Consider the following 20171-nt stretch of genomic DNA (forward strand, 5'->3'; position numbering starts at 1 on the left):
GCGTCATAAAAGCGGGTGATAAGAACCCAATAAAAATTTAACACAATTTTAAATGCCACACCTGGGATAACAGGCACAGGGGAGTTTGTACTCACAGGCGAGCTTTTTTCCCAGGTCACCCCCCCACCCCCATGATCATGACAAGAAGTGGGAACAGGGTGGGAACTGGCAAGGAGCTTCCCCCTTGGTGGTGCAAGCACGGAGGAAGTGATTAAGGCAGCTGCTGGGGGAACAAAAGAGCTTCAGCTGCTTCCCCAGAGCTCTCCTATAAGCAAAAGCCTTATGCCACGGAGGAGGGGCAAAGTTTTGCTTCTTTGGAGGAACAAAAGCAAGATTCAGTTGCTTCAGGGTGAGGGGTAAAAAGCTTCTTGCCCCTCGTGAACACAGGCAAAGATCCACTGCCTCTGGAGGAAGAACAGAAGCAAGAACCCTGTACCCCAAGGGGAGAAGCGGGAAACGGTCCTGGACGGAAGATTCAGGCAAAGGTCTACTCTGTTGGGGGAGGAAGCAGGAAACTCTGGCCACCCGAAACCAACCATAAAATTAAGGCCAAGTTTGGCAGTCACAGGGAGTAGGGGCAGAAATTCTGAGAAAGCGCCTCTCCTGAAGCTCAGGAGCATGGGACCAGCCTAAGACCGAAGCTGAACGAGGGTTACAGAGGCATAGTCCCTCCACCCCCATGCCCTGTCCTGCCGCGAGCCCAGCACCAAATAGCAAACAACAGCAGTCTACCACTGGTGAGGGCAGGGATGGCTGAAAACAGGGTGGAGCTGAAAAACAGGGTGGAGCAGGAAAAAGAAAACCTGACACCCCAGTTGCTACTCTAAGCAGCCCGCCACTAGAGAAACTCGAAGCCTGCTTTACACTGAGGTAATGATTAGATTACAGGCGTCACCAAACTACAGCCTGTGCCACCCGCATGCGGCCCCCTGAGGCCATTTATCCGGCCCCCCGCTGCACTTCCGGAAGGGCCACCTCTTTCATTGGTGGTCAGTGAGAGGAGCACTGTATGTGGCGGCCCTCCAACGGTCTGAGGGACAGGGAACTGGCCCCCTGTGTAAAAAGTTTGGGGACCCTTGGTAGAACAACAAAACCTAAACCCTGCCTGACTCCTAACTGGGCTGACTCAACCCCCAGACCAACAGGCAGACAGGAGAGGCATACCCACTCCAGGCATAAGTACTTTTTACCTCATTCTCTGTTATTCTATACACGATGGGCATTCAATTAAAAAATATAGAAACACAAAAAGGCACTAAAGAAAAAAAACCTTAATCCATTGTGAAAGATAAAGAAATCCGCCTGACCTGTGGTGGCGTAGTGAATGGGGCGTCGACCTGGAACACTGAGGTTGCCAGTTGGAAACCCCAGGCATGATTGGTCAAGGCACATATGGGAGTTGATGCTTCCTGCTCCTCCCCCCTCTTCTTTCTTTCCCTCTCTCTCCTCTGAAAAATGAATACATAAAATCTTAAAAAAAAAAAAAAAAGAAATCCACAGAACCATAGTCACAGATAACACAGATGTTGGAACTACCAGACAAGGACTTTAAAATAATAGTTTGCCCTGGGTGGTTAGCTTGGTTGGTTAAGGGCATTGTCCTGAAACAACATGTTTGCAGAGGTTGTAATCCCTGGTCAGAGCATACGAGGGAAGCAACCCCCAAAAATGCATGACTGAGTGGACCAACAAATGCTTCTCTTCCCCCTCCCCTCTCTCTCCCTACCTCTCTCTGTCTTTCTGGAAAAGACAATAAAAATTAAGCTCTGGCCAGATAGCTTGGTTAGTTGGAGCGTCGACCTGGAGCACTGGTTCTATTCCCCCCAGTCAGAGCACATACAGGGGCAGCTTGGTGTTCCAGTCTCTCTCTCCCTGCCTCTCTCAAAAGACAACAACAACAACAAAACGAACAAACAAAAAACAAACCCTAATATGTCAAAGGGTCTAGTGGAAAAAGGCGGGCAACTTGCATGAACAGAGGGGGACTTTCGGTAGAGATGTAGAAACTATAATAAAGTAAAATGGAAATGCTAGAAATAAACCATGATATTGGAGATGAAGTCTTTCAACAGGCTTTTCAATAATTAGGCAAAGCTGGGGGAAAAACCAGTGAACTTGAGAAAGGTCAATAGAAATCATCCAAACAAACAGAGAAAAAGGAGTGGGGGACAAAAGCAAAACAAAGCCAAGCTTCCAAAAGCTGTGGGACTATATCAAACAATCTACTAAAAGTGTAATCTGAGTCCCAGAGGTAGAGGCTGGGAATGGGGCAGAAGAAATAATTGAAGAGCCGTGGCCAGGTAGCTCAGCTGGTTAGAGCATCATCCTGATGCACCAAGGTGCATGTTTGATCCCGGGGAGGGCACATACAAGAATCCACCAATAAACGCATTAGTAAGCAGAACAAATCAATGTTTTTCTCTCTCTTCCCCTTCCTCTCTCTAAAAAATAAATACATAAATAATTGAAGAGACAATGGTTACATGAATGTGGCAATGAAGTTAGAAGTGGATATGAGAAGCATTTGGGGGAAGGACCACTAGAACTTGGTAATTGAGTGGAATATGAAGTGTGAGAGAGTGAGGAGAATGAAGCATGGCATCTGGGTATGGCACACAAGGTGGCCATACCTAGATAGAGGTGGGTGGTTAGGAAGTGATAGAGCTAAGACTGAGAGCTAGGCCTTGCTTTCTCCAGAGCCTGTGCTCTTTGTTACTGTGCAATACTGCCACCTACAGGCCGGACTGAAACGACAGTGGACCTTGGCTCTTCTGAGTCCCCCACCACCAGGTTTTACTAGAGCCATCAAAGTGCTGCCCTCATGAGTCAATGCTTAGCTGAGAGATACTCATCTTCTATTCTCCCTGTCTCCCTTTCCCAAATGCTGCGTGTCACAGATTGTTCTGAAGTAAAGGTTTTTTTCTCCCCCAGAAGACTGACTCTCTTCTCCCTTTATGCTGACCTAACATGCTTTTTGAAAAGTGGTGCTTTTTTGGGTAAGTAGGGAGAGAAGAGGTAGAGATAGGTGAGGGATTGTTTCTTTGTGCATGCATGCATATGTACACAGGCAAGGCTATGGGTGACCGAGAGTTTATGAGCATCTAAAAGAATAGGAACAGTTTTGGTTTTTCAATCTTAAGTCCTTTTCGGATGAGATTATCAAGAAATAGAGCTGGTCCTGGCTAGGTATTTTGGTTGGTTGCTGAACTGAAGCACAGAGGTTGCCGTTTTGATCCTAGGTTAGGGCACATACAGGAGCAGACTGATGTTCCTGTCTCTGACTCTCTAAAAGCAATAAAATAAACATTAATAAAAAAAATAAAAGAAATTTTTTTAAAAAGTGGAGCTGGCCTCAAGGTCAGCTAGATCCAAGAACTCAAAAACTGTCTTTAGTCTCTTCTTTCTTTCACTCTTAGCTTTTGTGTGTTCCTAGAGAACACTCTAGGACAGAGAGTTCTGAGAGTTTTGCACATTATTGCAGTTTAGCAAATCTAGATATACAGCTGTTCCTTCCAACTTTATACAATAAATACCAGGGAAGGATTTTGATTGGCTGGCCTGGATTACATGCTCATCACTGAACCATTTACTATGACCAGAGAAAGGAAATTTGTATTGGTTGGGCCTAAACCATGGGTCCAAACCTATAACTAGAGGTACAGGATACTGTGGTTGGCAATCCCATCAAACCATTTATGAGTGGGAAGAGGAAGAAAGTTGCTGCTACCTGAAGGAAAGCAAAAGGGATACTGAGAAACCAAATCAACAAATTTTCATTGTCTTCACAGTTCAGTTGAGTCAGTAGTTTTGTGTACTTGTCAAAGAGTTGAAATTCTAGGAGTCAATAGTGGAAGTGTACTTAGGGTCATAGAAGTGTAAAAATATGTTCTGCACTGGCCATACTATTCTGAAGCATCATCTGGATGCCACATTGAAGGAAGAACTCACAATCCTCCCTGGAGGAGGAGTCCAGGGTGAGAAGGCTCCAAAGATTGAGTCATTTGAAGAAAGGTCAAGGCAATAAGATCTTTTGATCTGGAAAATAGAAGATATAATAGACATGGTTGGCCTTAAAATACTTGGAGGAATCTTGAGTACAGAAATGAGACACTGAAGTAAAAAGGACAAACTAGGACTAGTGGGGGGGAAGTTCCAGAGAGCTCAGTTACCATTCAGTATAAGGAGAACTTGGTAATAGCTAGCCAAGAGTAGACAGGGCTACCTTGTAAGAAATAGTGAGATCCCTGTCACTGGAGATATTTAAACAGGTGTCAGAGAGGTTATAAAGGTTCCTGCATTGCATGGAAAGCTAGATCAGGTGACCTCTAAGGTCCTTTGCAGTTATGAAAGTCTGGTTATACACTGGAAGCCTAAGGGGGCTTGCTGATAACTCATCCCTGGTCTCCCTTGGTGACAATGACCCCTTCTAACAAACACCTGACCACCTACCAATAAGTGATCCAAGGCAGAGCCTTCTAACACTTCTTATCTCACCCAGCCTTGTGGGGCAGACTCGGGCTCGGACGAGCACAGAAAGATACCCCTTGAGCTATTTTATGTCCTCTGAACATATTCAGTGTGACAAGGACTTGGATGTAGGCATTTTATTTTGGGGAGTGATCAGGAGTGAGAGAGCAAGGAGAATGAGACAGGGAAAGGTGCCTGTAATAGGGCTCAGTGCCCCTGGGATCACTCTAAGGAACCATAAAGATCTCAGCTCAGAATTTTCCCATTGAATGATGGGGAAATCTGGAGTATGAGTCCACCAGTGCCCATCTCTCATTGGTTGAAGTTTGCCCTTTGGGAGTGTTAAGCTCCTAATATTTACAGGTTGCTCTGTAGGGACTAAGAAAAGCCTCAGCAGAGAAGGAGAGAGATGGGAAGTTCTGAGTCTACACCAGAACTGTCTACCACAGCTGCAGTGGACACAGAGTGGACTAAAGGGATATCGGGCTCTAACACCATCTGCCACAGTCCCTTCCCTGGCCAGTGTAGGACCCATCTTTCAGGGACCTTTAACTTTCACATTCCAGCCTCTGTGGCCCAGTGCATTCACCAGTTTGGTTAGTTCGGCATCACCTTATCTGAATATCCACCCATAATTCTCTTGCACTCATGTCTCCCTTCTGGGCCCAGCTCCCTCACTGCCCTTTGGGCAGAGGGCACCAGGACAGTGCGTTCTCCAGACTGCCACCCGTTCTATTCTACACCCACACGTAAGTTGGGAACATGGGTAACATTAGGGACACTGGTGCCATTATCCCCTCCACACCATGGTCAAGGTCAGGATCAGTCAAAGGCTAGATGGGCTCCAGAGTTTCCTCTGAGGATGGTCTCATTATTTCTTAAGAAGAAAAAGCTAGCCTGACCAGGCAGTGGCACAGTGGATAGAGCATTGGACTGGGATGCGGAAGGACCCAGGTTCAAGACCCCGAGGTCGCCAGCTTGAGCAAAAAGCTCACCAGCTTGAGCCCAAGGTCGCTGGCTCGAGTAAGGGGTTTCTCAGTCTGTTGAAGGCCCATGGTCAAGGCACATATGAGAAAGCAATCAATGAACAACTAAGGTGTTGCAACGCACAACGAAAAACTAATGATTGATGCTTCTCATCTCTCCGTTCCTGTCTGTCTGTCCCTGGCTATCCCTCTCTCTGACTCTCTCTCTCTGTCTCTGAAAAAAAAAAAAAAAAAAGAAGAAAAAGCTAAGAATGATAAAAAAACCCAAAAAACTCAAAAGATCCTGAGAGACTTCATTCAAAGCCTTGGAGACACTTTGAAGATGGAAAATCATTGCACTAATATTGGAGGTGGGACTTTTGGCCAGACCCAGAGGACCAATCCAAGCCACCCAGCACGCCTGTTCTTTCTCCTCTGGCCTGCCGCGGCCAGAGCTCTGGACCCATCTTCCTCTCTGCTCTTCTCATCTTCTCACCATACACCGTCTAGTACTCACTGCCTGTCCAGCTGGGCTCTTCTCTCCTCTTTCTTTTTTATTTTATTTATTTATTTATTTATTTTCTGAAGCTGGAAACGGGGAGAGACAGTCAGACAGACTCCCGCATGCGCCCGACCGGGAACCACCCGGCACGCCCACCAGGGGCAACGCTCTGCCCACCAGGGGGCGATGCTCTGCCCACCAGGGGGCGATGCTCTGCCCCTCCGGGGCATCGCTCTGCCGCGACCAGAGCCACTCTAGCGCCTGGGGCAGAGGCCACAGAGCCATCCCCAGCGCCCGGGCCATCTTTGCTCCAATGGAGCCTTGGCTGCGGGAGGGGAAGAGAGAGACAGAGAGGAAGGGGGGGGTGGAGAAGCAAATGGGTGCTTCTCCTATGTGCCCTGGCCGGAAATCGAACCCGGGTCCCCCGCACGCCAGGCCGACGCTCTACCGCTGAGCCAACCGGCCAGGGCCATCTCTCCTCTTTCATCGTAATTACCTTCAGGGGCTTTATCATCTCTGATGTTCACACTCATTACCCCCTAATTTTGCCTCATTTCTTTCCATCCCTGTTCAGTGTTCTGAACACTGGGAGAGATGAGACTGAGAACAGATATTTATGATGAGTTTGGGGTGAAATGGAACCAACTATCTCCCAAGAGCAAGGAGGGGTTTGTGTGTGTTGTGGTGGGCTTCAATTTTACCTTTGTTGGCTTAGGGCAAGGTCAGTCCCAAGGTGGCAGGTGTTATCCGGCTAGAGGAAGAACCTAGCTGAGACCTCAGAAAGAATGAGACAAAGAGAAAGCTATTGGATCCAAGCCCTGCTCAGAGCAGGTAATTTACTGGATGCAGACAAAGGCATGCAGAAGCTGACTTTTCTTGCCTCTTCTTCTCTCCTCCCTAGAGGTAGAGGCGGACTTAATGGTGGGCGCGCCAGGTGTGTGCCCTGGGCCCCGACTGCTGAAGGGCCCTGCGAAACCCCAACTTTACACTGTTTTCTAATGACACCAAGTTTACTTTCATATGTGCAACTTTAACTTTAATAGTACATAATATTTTTTTTTATTTAAAAATATAGTTAACATGTATTTTTATTTTCCTTGTCTCTGTCTCTCTCTGTCTCTCTCTTTTTTTTAAGGGGCCTACTATTTTCCTCTGCGCCCGGGGCCTCAACCAACCTTAATCCACCTCTGCCCAGAGGCCCTCTCCGTTATTCTCTTGGTGTGGGGTTCTCTTCCTATGTCCTCGTGGGTCACCTGTGCCTGTCTTTGTCTCTTTTTCTTGTTTCCCTCTCAGACTCCTTTTGCTGTATTCACCCCTCAGCCCTGCGTCACTGAGGTCCCACCACCCTCTCACGTTCTTGCACCTTCATGCTTTCTGTGCCCCTCAGTGTGCTCACTTCTCTTTGTCTCAGGCAGGGTAAGTGCCTATGATTTTATCTGTTTTTCTGTGTCTCTGTCCATCTGTCTGTATTCCCAGAAGCCCTATAACTCTGGAATGCCTGGCAGGAGTGGCTTTTCTGAGAATGGAGCCTGGGACAGCCACCTGAGGAGCAGAGGTAGCTAAGAACATTTCCAGCCCAACAGTCGTCATGGTAACAGCCAGTGCAGGCCAGGAAGGGGATGTGAGGAACCACGTGGGCTTGACCTTTCTGTGGGTGTCAGGTTTGAGCAGGAGCTGAGGAAGAACTGCAACAACTGTTTCCCTCTGGTCCAGCCCTCGGGCTTCCAGGCGGGGCTGAAAGGAGAGAGGAGAGACTTAGAACTGGGGCAGCTGGCAACAGAGTGAGAGGAAGGGCAGAGGGTTAGCCACAGCCATCTAGAGAAGCCTCGGGAGAGAGGGACAGGAGCACAGCCATGCACCCCTGCACGTGCACACACGACCCCAGGGTCGTCACCGAGTCTCCCACTGTGAACCGGCCTGTGGAAGGCGCGAGGCGCCATTCCTGTAGGCTCAGCTTGCACTTCACCAGCTGGCGGCTCTGGGTGGGTGGTGACTAAAGGTCAGCTCCCCACTCACAGCTCCTTCCCTCCAGACTCCTTCAGATCAAATGTCACTTTTTCCATATTGTGAGAGCCTTTATTGCTCTAAGGAAAATATGCTAAAATAAAAAGAGCCAAATGATTCTTTCAAAAATAGAAATATTGGCCCTGGCTGGTTGGCTCAGTGGTAGAGCATTGGCCTGACGTGTGGATGTCCCAGGTTCATTACCCAGCTGGAGCACACAGGAGAAGTGACTCTCTGCTTCTTCACCCCTACCCTTTCCCCTTATCTCTCTTTCTCTCTCTCTCCCCCTCCCGAGCTCTGAAGATGGCTCAATGGTCCCTCCACGTCAGTTGCTAAAAATAGCTCAGTTGCAAACTTGGCCATAGACCAGCAGAACATTCGGCCCAAGAAGCGGGTTGCCAGGTGGATTCTGGTTGGGGTGCATACGGGAGTCTGTCTCTCTATCTCCCCTCCTCTCACTTGGAAAAAAGAAAAAAGCAAAAATAGAAATATAAATGCAATAGTCCAAAGAAAGATACGAAAATGAAAGGTATTCTAATCCTCCCCCTCCATTTCCGCCAGCTCTGAGGGGCCCTCTGGAGTTGCTTCCCATGCCTGCCAGGCCAGGGGCAGAGGTGAGGATGGACCCCAGTGCTTATTTCTCTGACAAGGGCACAAGAAGAGAAGCCAGATTGGTTGTTGCTTGTTTGTGAAGGGGGCTTGGACTCACAGCACACCCTGACGGCCCATCCACACCCTCTCCACTCCTTTTCTTTTTCCTATTGGAGCAGACATACAGGCACCAGGAGGAGGTGCCCATAAGTAGCCTGTTAACCCTATGACCCTTGAGAGAGAAGCAAGGGGTAGAGGGCAGATTCAAGTCAGCTCCACAGAGAACATGGCTCAGCTGTGGATCTCATTCCCAGACTTTCAAGTCATGACCACACAAGAGATCTCAAGCCTCTTGGACACACTTTCATGGGAAACGAGACCACTCAGAATGAAACTCAGAATGAAAAATAAGGTCTTCTCGGGTACTGAAAATACACCTTCAGGAATGACATAAAGGGGCACTCACAGACAAGAGGTGGGTGACTTAACACACTAGCATTCCAGGCTTTCTTCTGTACAGCAGTATAACCCCGAGCCCCTCGGAGAACTGCTGTTGTGGCAGTCAGATAGGGGAAGGGGAGGTCCTGTGATACTCAGCAGGAGAGGAGACTGCAGCCCTTGTGGCCACAAGGTAGCACATTTCTAAAAGGCTATTTGAAATGAGTTCTGATTACATATGTCTATTTGAAAGTGGTCCTAATGGTTTTTTTGTTTTGTTTTGTTTTTGTTTTTTTAGGAAAAGAGAGGGAGAGAGGCAGACAGACAGAGAGACAGAGACAGGAGGGGAGATGAGAAGCATCAACTTATAGTTGTGTCACTTTATTTGTTCATTGGTTGCTTCTTATACATGCGTTGATGGGGGCTCCTGCTGAGCCAGTGACCCCTTGCTCAAGCCAGTGACCTTGGGCTCAAGCCAGCGACCATGGGATCATGTTGATGATCCCATACTCAAACCGGTGACTCCATGCTCAAGCTGGTGAGCCTGCCCTCATGCCAGGCGACCTTGGGGTTTTGAAACCTGAGACCTTAGCATCCCAGGTCGATGCTCTATCTACTGTGCCCCACCAGTCGGGCCAAAGAGCCAACTTTTTTTTTTTCTTAAAGATTTTATTTATTCATTATAGAGTGGGAAGAGAGAGAGAGAGAGAGAGAGAGAGAGAGAGAGAGAGAGAAGGGGGGAGGAGCAGGAAGCATCAACTCCCATATGTGCCTTGACCAGGCAAGCCCAGGGTTTTGAACCGGCAACCTCAGCGTTTCCAGGTTGATGCTTTATCCACTGCGCCACCACAGGTCAGGCCCAAAGAGCCAACTTTTAAGACTAACCTTTCTTTCTCTGATTCACAGGTTTATGTGTTGTGGGCCTTTCTTTGGGAGTTGACTGATATCACCTCCTAGTTCTGCTCCTACAGAAACATCACTGAACTCTGCTGCCCCTTTCCTGGGGACAGAATAGGTTCAGGTACTTGTATGTCCAGAGCAGTGGGCAGAGGACAGGAGGGCAGAGGGCAGGAAGGCAACTGGTGTTCTGATGCCCCACACATGAGGCCCAGGCTCCACCCTAGGACACACACATGTGCACCATTCCTCTCCCCTAGCTGTGAGTTTCCCTGTGTGGGACCCAGCCCAGGGCTAAGTCCCTCCATTTTTTGTTCTAACCCCCTTCCCTCCAGTTCAGCCTTTTCCGTGTTGGCCTCTCCGCTCACCACCGATCCCCCTCAGCTCAGCAGTTGGTTTGGGACAGCTCCCCAGGGATGCTGATCAAGTCTCGGAGCATCTGTCCAGCAACCAAAGTGGAGCAAGCTGGTAAATGTGGGCAGTTTGGCAGTTGTTTTTGCCAGACCTGTGACCCTTGATGGCTTCCTAAGAATCTGTCCCTTCTGGGTTTAGCCAATAACATATATATATAACACATATAAACAGACAACAGGGTAGCAGTAGCCAGAGCTAGGGGGACGGGGGCAAAGAGGGAAAAAGAGGGGTGGAAAGAGATTTTGCATGGGGCAGAGGGGGCACAGTGCGGTGTGTAGAGGGTGTTATATTGAGTGGAACACTTGACACCATGTCAACACAATAAATTAAAAATTAAAATTAAAAAAAATCTATCCCACTCATGCTTTGGGCCAGGCCCACCACAACTCCTGGATGCTTACTGGGTTAGGAAAAGCCACCCACTATTTCATGCCCCATGCCTTTGCTCAGCCTAGTCCCTATGCCAAAAACATCTTTTCTTATATGTCCATGTTTTATTTAAAGGCTTAACTCGAATGCCACTGTACAAGTCAAGCCTTTCTCAAGCTGCCCTGGCCTGATCTGTTGTTGTCCCCAGTACTTTTCCTTACTACTATCATTAGGGGACATCTCTGTTTTCACATGGGCGTCCCCACTAGAGGGCGTGCTTTCTGGTATGGACTGGGTTGTACTGATCTGTGGCTCTTCAGATTTCGGCTCATGTACCACTCGGAGTATTTGTTATTGCTGTTGACCCCCACCCAGAGCACACTGTTGGTCTAAGGTGTGAGCCTGAGAAAGTCCCAGACCTCCCAGAGATAACAGCATACCTGCATGCCAGTGAGTAGTGGATGGTATGTGTCATGCCTCCCCTTCCTTGTCAAACCACAGCCCCACCCTGCTGCAGGTCCTGTAGTGCCAGGCTGGTTGCAAGACAGGGGATACCTCACCTCTGATAGAACCACGGCTTGACCCATTGGCACCCTCTGGGGGAGGATGGAGCAGTAACACTTGGCTGGCATCTGGAAGCTTTTACTGCATCACTGGGCAGCTGTCTCCTATAGCTGTCCCTTCAGCCTATGACTTTACTGACTCCTCTTGCTGCACTAAAGAGAGCCCTGGAGAGTGGGCTTGAGCAGGCTCAGAGTGGAAAGAGAAGGCTGGGCCATCCTTTCTGTCTTTCTCTCTCTCCCTCCTCCTGGCTGGTTGCAGCTGTGCTGTGTGCTGTGGAACTGAGCACACTCTTAATTACTGCTCAGCCCTGCTCATTAGTGCTCTAGAATCCAGAGAAGCCCCAAGTTAGGAAGTCTCCATTGCAGTGGGGCCAGGGCCTGGGTGATGTCCTGGGTGATCGCTAGTTCCAGTTCTCAGGGACTGGATCTGTGCAACTTAGTATCCCTTTTTGGGCCTCTGGAGGGAGGTGCCCCTCCCTGGGATGGAGGAAGGGTTGAAGCTGGAGGGAAGAGAGGGAACTCTAGCGCCCCCCTCCCACGTGGGCTCTCAGTTGTGCACCGTAGAGCATCTCAGGAACAGCAGGTGATGGGACATGTGAAACTCCACTGCAAGCAGAGGAAGATGAACAAATGATTAAATAAACCAAATGTGTTCAAACCAGCACACTGATGAAGTATTTGCCTTCGAAGAGACTTAAGCAAGAAGTCTGGGGCATTTTCAGCCACTCTTTTTCTTCTTATTATTATTCAGTGAGAGGAGGGAAGGCAGAAACAGACTCCCATATTTGCCCCAACCAGGATCCACCCAGCAAACCCACTAGGGAGTGGTGCTCTGCCCATCTGGGGGGGGGGGGGTTAGGGAGTTACTCCATTACTTAGCAACTGAGCTCTTTTTAGTGTCTGAGGCAGAGGCCATGGAACCATCCTCTGCAACTGGGGCTAATTTTTTCCAATCAAGCCATGGCTGCAGGAGGGAATGAGAGAGAGAGAGAAAGGGAGGAGTGGAGAAGCAGATAGTTGCTTCTCCTGAGTGCCCTGACCAGGAATCGAATCTGGGACATCCACCTGCCAGGCCAATGCTCTACCACTGAGCAAACCAGCCAGGGCATTTTTTTTCTTTCTTACTTTAAAGAAAGAATTGTGAAGTACCTGAACACTGAACAAAAGGAAGCCGAGTGAAGGAGGGGAGGAGGGATGAAACCTGGAAATGATAAACCCATAGGCCTTGCTCCAATATCTGGGAAAACTGCTTTACAAACATCAACTTAAAAACACCCTAAAAGATCAAATGAGAAAATATACACGGGCCCTGGCTGGTTGGCTCAGTGGTAGAGCACTGGCCTGGTGTGTGGATGTCCTGGGTTTGATTCCCAGTCAGAGCTCACAGGAGAAGGGACCATCTGCTTCTCCATCCTTCCCCCTCTTGCTTCTCTCTCTCTCTCTCTCTCTCTCTCTCTCTCTTTTCTACTCCTGCAGCCATGGCTCAATTGGAGCGAGTTGGCCCTTGGTGCTGAGGATGGCTCCATGGCCTCCACCTCAGGTGCTAAGAAGAGCTTGGTTACTGAGCAACAGAGCAATACCCCAGATGGGTAGAGCACCACCCCCTAGTGGGCTTGCTGGATGGATCCTGGTCAGGGTGTATGTGGGAGGCTGTCTCTCTGCCTCCCCTCATCTCACTGAATAATAACAAATAAATAAAAATACACATGAGCCCTGGCCAGTTGGCTCAGCAGTAGAGTGTCAGCCCAGAGTGTGGATGTCCCAGGTTCAATTCCTGGCCAGGGCACACAGCAGAAGTGCCCATCTGCTTCCCCCTCTCCTTTCTCTCTCTCTCTCAATTCCTTTCCCACAGACAAGGCTTTTTTGGAGCAAAGTTGGCCCGGGCACTGAGGATGGGTCCATGGCCTCTGCCTCAGGCACTAGAATGGCTCCAGTTGCAACTGAGCAACACTCCAAATAGGCAGAGCAACGTCCCCTAGTGGGCATGCTGGGTGGATCCCAGTTGGGTGCATGTGGGAGTCTGTCTCTCTGTCTCCTAGCTTCTCACTTCAGAAAAAAAATACACATGAAAGTACTTTTTGAACTGTAAAGGGCTTTAGAAATATAAGGTGTTAGTTATTAAGTATTATTTCTGCTCAGTGCAGACTATAAAACAGATGCTACAGGGACACTAGCAATTTACGGTAATGGCTCCTCCCTCACAAGGTACTCAAAGAATTTGGGCTGTTTCATTTAATTAGTCATTGCCTCTCATATAGACTACTGCAGAAGCCTTCTATGTGGCCTCCCCACCTCCACCTTCTTGCTCGTTCCATTCATCTTATATGCCACCACTGGCTTAGTTTTCCTAATGCAGAGCTCTGATCAAATACTTGTAATGTTCCTCTTACCGACTGCACAGAGCCTGGAGACATTGGTTTAGCAGGCAAGATCCTCCATAATCTGGTCCCACGTTACTTTCCCAATCAGGTTTCCTCCCTTCCATCCTGGCAGATGTGTGCTCAGGAAGATCAAGTCATTTATCTAAGACCACGTGGATACCAAGTGGCAGATCCTGAAATCAAATTCTCAAACCCTGGACACTTGACTCCAAAACCAATGTTCTTTCTTGCCCATCACTTTTTCACAATGACGCCTACAGCTGCAGTAAAGAGCCTACCACATAGGGAAAATTTCTTCAGGACAAATTATTCCTAGAGTGGAATTATCAGGGTAAAAGACATTAATATTTTTATGGCTGCATGAATTAACATATACTTTGCAAAAGGGCTGAGCTGATTATATTTTAACCAATGGTATATACAAGTTTCACCAGAACCTCCTCTCTACTGGGGATAATCTTTGAACAAATTTCTAATTGAATAAGGTATTTCTTTGTTTTAGTTTGAATTTCTTTGATGCTCGAGGTGGAATATTTTCCATGCATTGGCTTATGATTTTCATTTTGTCTTTTGTGAATTATGTGTTCATATCTGTGGCTCATATAATTACTAAAGTCTTCACATTTCAGAAGCTGGAATGTAAAAATAGAAAAGAAAAGGCAACCTTGAAGGGCAGACATGGTAGGCTTTGTGAAATAGAGCCGAGATCTCTGATAGAGGCATGCAAATAAGCTGTATCTCGAGTAAATCTTTAAAACAAAATTGAGGTAAACTAACTTAAAATGCTAGTCTTTTTTTTTTTTTTTGTATTTTTCTGAAGCTGGAAACGGGGAGAGACAGTCAGACAGACTCCCGCATGCGCCTGACCGGGATCCACCCGGCACGCCCACCAGGGGGCGACGCTCTGCCCACCAGGGGGTGATGCTCTGCCCCTCCAGGGCGTCACTCTGTTGTGACCAGAGCCACTCCAGCGCCTGGGGCAGAGGCCAAGGAGCCATCCCCAGCGCCCGGGCCATCTTTGCTCCAATGGAGCCTCGGCTGCAGGAGGGGAAGAGAGAGACAGAGAGGAAGGAGAGGGGGAGGGGCGGAGAAACAGATGGGCGCTTCTCCTGTGTGCCCTGGCCGGGAATCGAACCCAGGACTTCTGCACGCCAGGCCGACGCTCTACCACTGAGCCAACCGGCCAGGGCCTTAAAATACTAGTCTTAAAGTATAAAATACTATACTTAAAGGAAAAACAAGATGGCTTTTCCCAGAGTCAGACTATACTTTTCCTGACCCTGTCAATGTAACACTAACATTCATTATTTAATTTCACTTTTGTGACTGTATAATTGTCCTAAACCAGCAATGCTTTATTTTTTATGTTGTGTTAAGATTATTTTATCTTTTTGCCTGACCAGGTGGTGGTGTAGTGGATAGAGAGCATCAACCTGGGAAGCTGAGGTCCCAGGTTCAAAACTATAAGGTCACCAGCTTGAGCGCAGGCTCGGCAGCTTAAGCGCCAGGTTGCTTCCTTGAACATAGGATCATGAAAATGATTCCAAGGTCGCTGGTTTGAGCCTAAAGATGTCTGGCTTGAAGCACACGGTCACTGACTTGAGCCCAGGGTCATTGGCTTAAGGGGCCACTGGCTCAGCTGGAGCCCCTCAGTTAAGGCATGTGTGAGAAGCAATCAATGAACCAAAGTGCCACAATTACAAGTTGATGCTTCTCATCTCTCTCCCTTCCTGTCTGTCTGTCTCTCACAAAATTAAAAATTAAAAAAAATTATTTTTTTGACCAAGTTAAACAAATACATAGAACAAATGTCAAAAGATTGAAAGCATTTCCCACTTCCTCTGCCTTTTAATCACCCTATTTCTCTCTCAGGAGAAAGACACTATTACCAATTCCTTCTGTATACTTCCAGGGATAGTCTAAGTATATATATAAGTCTCTACATCAGGGGTCCCCAAACTTTTAACACAGGAGGCCAGTTCACTGTCCCTCAGACCGTTGGAGGGCCGGACTATAAAAAAACTATGAACAAATCCCTATGCACACTGCACATATCTTATTTTAAAGTAGAAAAACAAAACGGGAACAAATACAATATTTAAAATAAAGAACAAGTAAATTTAAATAAACAAACTGACCAGTATTTCAATGGGAACTATGCTCCTCTCACTGACCACCAATGAAAGAGGTGCCCCTTCCGGAAATGCGGCGGGGCCGGATAAATGGCCTCAGGGGGCCACATGCGGCCCATGGGCCGTAGTTTGGGGACCTCTGCTCTACATCTACATTTTTAATAGAATTGATAGCATAAAATACATGATGACCTGTATTTTGCTGTTTGGAGAACATTACATGTCTATATATAGAATTAGATACATTTTTTATTTAAGTGAGAGGAGAGGAGATAGAGAGACAGACTCCCACATGCACCCTGACCTGGACTCACCCGGCAACTCCCATCTGGGATCGATAATCAAATCAATGGAGCTATCCTTAGTGCCCGGGCCTATGCTTGAACCAAGTAAGCCATTGGCTATGAGTGGGGAAGAGAGAGAGAAGGGGGAAAGGGAGGCATAGTGAAGCAGATAGTTGCTTCTCCTGTGTGCCCTGACCAGGGATCAAACCTAGGATGTCAGTACGCTTAGCTGACAATCCTACCACTGAGCCAATTGATGGCCATAAGCAAATATATTTTTAAAAGATATTGGTCAAAATGCTGTATCTTTTATTTTATTTTTTAGAAAATTAAATTTAACGTGGTTACATTGATCAATGAGAGTACATAGGTTAAAATGCCATATCCTAAATCTAGTCAGAAAGCATGGTTGTATGTTTGAAAAGCTGATCTTATGTAATTCTTGTTTTTAAAGTCCACAAATGTAATAATTATGCCTGTTCAACTTGCAATTTGTTTAACAAATATCAGTGGTGTGGCCTTACCTGTGGTGGCGCAGTAGATGGAGCATTGACCTGGAACGTTGAGGTCGCTGGTTGGAAACCCTGGGCTTTTCTGGTCAAGGCACATATGGGAGTGGATGCTTCCTGCTCCTCCCCCCTTCTCTCTCTCTCTCTCTCCTCTCTAAAATGAATAAATAATGTCTTTTAAAAATGTTTTTTATAAAACAAAAGCAAATATCAATGCATGAAATATAAAAGCAAAGACTTTCAATGTTAGTTGACATAAGATTCGTAGTCCAGGGTCATCTGAAGTACTTGGTAGGGCCCAGCCTACCAAGGTCTTATGTCCTGACCTGGCAAGAGACTAGACTTTAACCCTGGATCACATCAAAGGGCTGGGACATACAGTATAAATATCCCCAACGTTCAACCACTGACCCCAGGACCTGCATCTAGGAGTTACTGAGAACCGCCCGTTGCTTCAGCCTATGCCATCTTAGGGGCACAAGTCTCACTTGTTCACTGCCTGCTGTGTGTCAAGCAGCTTTCTTTGTTTGCTCCAAAATGACTTTGAGGCAGCAAATTGGCATTGGTTCTGGAATGAGTTATTGTTCACCCAAGCTGTGCTTAGTACAATCTTTTAAACTTTGATCTTATCTATCTTTGAAATTTATCTTTCCAAACTTGGGCTCTTGGCCCCTCTAAATGCTTGCTTTCTAACTGCATAGTTAGGATGTATCATAAAAGTCATTTGATTCCTTCATTGGTTCATTCACATGGTATTCACAGTATTGACAGCTCTCATTTTCTCCGAGTCTGCTCAAATGTTACTCCTCAATGTGGCCTACCCGGATTATACTACTTAAAATTGAAACACACCCTCCTCATGTACCTCTGATTCTCCTTACTCTGACCCATTTTTCTATTTTACTTAGCACTTCCTAACGTAATAGATATTTTTCTTATTTATTATATATGTTCTTTATTGTACATCACCTTCCTCCAGAATCTAAGCTCTATTTTGTCTATTGAATTGCTGATGTGTCCTGAGAATCTAGAACAGTGCCCGAGGCATAGTAGGTTCTCCATAAATACAGTGTGGGTTGAAAGAAAATGATGTGACCTCCTGCTATGTATAAGCTACATCGGCAAAGCATGTTGAGGCCTCCAGAAATGAATCTGCTAGGAGTTCTAGCCTCAAAGAACTAGGAGTCTAGTTTAGAGTTGAGACATGGAATTAATAACTACAATATAAGATAGAAACAGCAGTTCAGAAAAAGAGCTGTACACCTGGAAGAGGAGAAAGAAAGCTTTCAGTCATGAAAAAGTTGAGGGAAGGCGTGAGAGGAGGCACAGGATGGGCTGAGGAGTCAAAGAGACTGGAAATGAATCCTGGAATTGAATCCTGAGTCTGCCCAAATTGAATGAAGTTGGCTTGTTATATAATCAACTCATCCACAAATTGGGGATAAAGAATATTTACCGTAATAAAATCATGAGAGTTAAATAAGATAATGCCTGTGTATAGCCTATGGTGAATAGCACCTGGTACCAAGTTCATGCTGAACTAATATCAATCCCCTTCTTCATCTTGGGTGTCTATCAACAGGAAAGTGTAAATTATGATATATAATGGAATATTATGTCATTAAAATGACAGTTACCAGGGATGTGTAGTGGCATGAAAAACAGCTTATGACTTACATTAAGTGAAAAAAGGCAGACTACAAAATTGTCCATGATTACAACTGACTAAAATAATTCAAAATCTACACAAAAATTAAATCCATGTTGGGCTAGTCTGGTGGGAATGAGAATTAATCTACTTAAATATGTTCCTTTGATTTTTGTAATTCTGACTTTTTTGCCAGCATTTAATTTCGATATATATAGTTTAAATTTACAAAAAAAGTTGCACAGTGCATACAAGGAATTCCTAACACCTTTTACCTAGACTTTCTAATTATTTGCATGTTTTCTCTCTTTCTCTGCATATATGTATACACATTTCCTAAAAATAAAGACATTCTCTTATATAACTACAGGATAGATTTCCTACTATTTTTACAAATAAAAAGGCTGAGAGAGTGGATCTTCTTAAGATCCTTGACCACGATCTCACTAGGTTTAGGATGCAGGGCTTTTCTCTGCAGTCTTTGGACATCTCACATCTCAAAACACCAGTAAACTGCCAGGTCAGTCATGCTGCCAGTGGGCAGGGCTCCCAGAAAGCGCCTCATAGAGGCCCTCGTCAGTTGGCACAGTGGATAGAACGTCAGCCCAGCGTATGGATGCCCAGGGTTCGATTCTGGTTGGGGCACACAAGACAAGTGACCCATCTGCGTCTCTCCCTCTACCACTTCCCCTTCTGCTTCCCCTCCTGCAGCCAGTGAGCAGCTTGGTCTGGGGTGGTGCTGAAGACAGCTTGGTTGTTCCAGTTGGTCCAGTTGGTCCAGTTGGTTTGGTTGGTCCTGTTGGTCTGAGGTCATCAGCTTCAGGGACTGAAGAGGCTCAGTTGATTGGAGCATCATTGGCCTCAGACAGGGTGGCCGCTAGAGTTGCTGGTGGATCCCAGTTGGGGTGCATGTGGGAGCCTGTCTCACTATCTCCCCTCCTCTCACTTTAAATAAATAAACAAACAAACAATTTGTGTTCTCCCCCCATTCCCAGGTTGTATGGAAGAGGGGCTGAGACAGTGCTGCCTCCTAGGGAAGCTCCTTTTTCAGGACTGTAATTCTGCAGGTATAGCAGTGGTCCCCAACCCCCAGGCTATGGACCGGTGCTGGTCCGTGGGCCATTTGGTACTGGTCCGCAGAGAAAGAATAAATAACTTACATTATTTCCATTTTATTTATATTTAAGTCTGAACAATGTTTTATTATTTTTTTGTTTTGTTTTGTTTGTTTTTTGTATTTTTCTGAAGCTGGAAACAAGGAGAGACAGTCAGACTCCTGCATGCGCCCGACTGGGATCCACCCGGCACGCCCACCAGGGGGCGACGCTCTGCCCACCAGGGGGCGATGCTCTGCCCCTCCAGGGCGTCACTCTGTTGTGACCAGAGCCACTCCAGCGCCTGGGGCAGAGGCCAAGGAGCCATCCCCAGCGTCCGGGCCATCTTTGCTCCAATGGAGCCTCGCTGCGGGAGGGGAAGAGAGAGACAGAGAGGAAAGAGAGGGGGAGGGGTGGAGAAGTAGATGGGCACTTCTGCTGTGTGCCCTGGCCGGAATCGAACCCGGGACTTCTGCACGCCAGGCCGACGCTCTACCACTGAGCCAAACGTCCAGAGCCCAATGTTTTATTTTTAAAAAATGACCAGATTCCCTCTGTTAAATCTGTCTAAGACTCACTCTTGACGCTTGTCTCAGTCACGTGATACATATATCCATCCCACCCTAAAGGCCGGTCCGTTAAAATATTTTCTGACATTAAACTGGTCCGTGGCCCAAAAAAGGTTGGGGACCACTGAGGAATAGGGCCACGGAGGTTTCTGTGACTCGGGAGCTTGTCTACTTGGGCTGAGCTTCCTGGGGAATGGAACTTCAAGAGAAAGTCACTTAGCTCCCTACTGGCTCTCCCCATTCTGGCTCCCCCCAGAGCATGCTAAAAATGTTTCTTCAAACCACTGATCTCTGAGGACCAAATTACAAGTGCTGGAGCCAAAGGTAGTTAAACAAGAGTTTGT

This window comes from Saccopteryx bilineata, chromosome 4 (genome assembly GCF_036850765.1).
Source record: "Saccopteryx bilineata isolate mSacBil1 chromosome 4, mSacBil1_pri_phased_curated, whole genome shotgun sequence".
In the NCBI taxonomy this organism is placed as follows: Eukaryota; Metazoa; Chordata; class Mammalia; order Chiroptera; family Emballonuridae; genus Saccopteryx; species Saccopteryx bilineata.